Source organism: Bos grunniens, chromosome 7 (genome assembly GCF_055505025.1).
Source record: "Bos grunniens cultivar Pamir isolate PY7600 chromosome 7, Bosgru_T2T1.0, whole genome shotgun sequence".
Lineage (NCBI taxonomy): Eukaryota > Metazoa > Chordata > Mammalia > Artiodactyla > Bovidae > Bos > Bos grunniens.
The window spans coordinates 17,100,496-17,101,575 of NC_141171.1; the positions used below are offsets into that span (position 1 = coordinate 17,100,496).

Sequence of the window (1,080 nt, forward strand, 5' to 3'; positions counted from 1 at the left end):
CTTTGCCAGGTCAAGGACCTCGGAAATGCCAGAGCAGTCCCTGCCCAGGTCTGGAATGCCTGGCTGCCCCAGAGAGGCTCAGTCTGTCCCTCAACACTCACATCCCCAGCCCTGAGGGCTCATCAGCCCCAGGTGAGGGTCGCAGAGGACAGTATCCCCGGATTGCCCTCCATCCTCTTCCCGGGGTTCAAAATCTAAGCGGTCCACATCCTGTAAGTTTCACCACCTGAGTAGTTCTGGAATTCATCCCCATTTCCCCATCTAGTGAATCAAAGACCCTACCATCCCAGGCCTGTCTTTTGCCCTCCTGCCCTCATCTCCCAACGCATATTTGCAACTTTGAATAATTTGTATTTATCTCCAGGGGAGAATGTTTTGGGGTTTCACATGTCCTGATTCAGGGTTTACCAAGTGGTCCAGTGGTAAAGAAACTGCCTGCAATGCAAGAGACACAGGAGATGCGGGTTCAATCCCTGGGTTGGGAAGATCCCTTGGAGGAGGGCATGGCAACCCACTCCAGTATTCTTGCTTGGGAAATCCCATGGACAGAAGAGCCTGGTGGGCTATGGTCCATAGGGTCACAAAGAATTGGACATGACTGAAGCTACTGAGCAGGCACTCATATCCTGATGAATCCGTTTCTGATCCTGATTGAAAGTTACATGGATGTGCATTTCAACCCTTTGGGGGGCTTTTTGTTCGTTTGTTTTTCCTTTTTGTGTTTATCTCTTTGGCTGCATCAGGCCTTAGTTGCAGCATGTGGGATCTAGTTCCCTGACCAGGGATCAAACCCGGGGCCTCTGCATCAGGAGTGCAGAGTCTTAATCACTGGACTACCAGGGAAGTCCCTGTATTTCCTTTTCTTTTTCAGCCACGCAGCATGGAGGATCTTAGTTCCCTGATGACCAAGGATCAAGCCTGCACCCCTGTCTTGGAAGCACAGAGTCTTAATCACTGGACTTCCAGGGAAGTCCCATTTCATTGCTACTCTTTCCATTTCACACACAGGTTAAAAGCAGCCTTTTGAGTGTATTCAGTGTTTATGTAGAACAATTATTAAAAGCAACCAATCAGGACAAT

At 49.3% G+C, this 1,080-nt stretch overlaps 1 non-coding gene across 1 annotated transcript; it reads right to left on the minus strand.

Moving 5' to 3' along the window:
• Window positions 1–770: 770 nt before the first annotated feature.
• On the minus strand, window positions 771–843 carry TRNAR-CCU (transfer RNA arginine (anticodon CCU)). Its single transcript has one exon. It is a non-coding gene; the product is annotated as a tRNA-Arg (tRNA).
• Window positions 844–1,080: the final 237 nt, after the last annotated feature.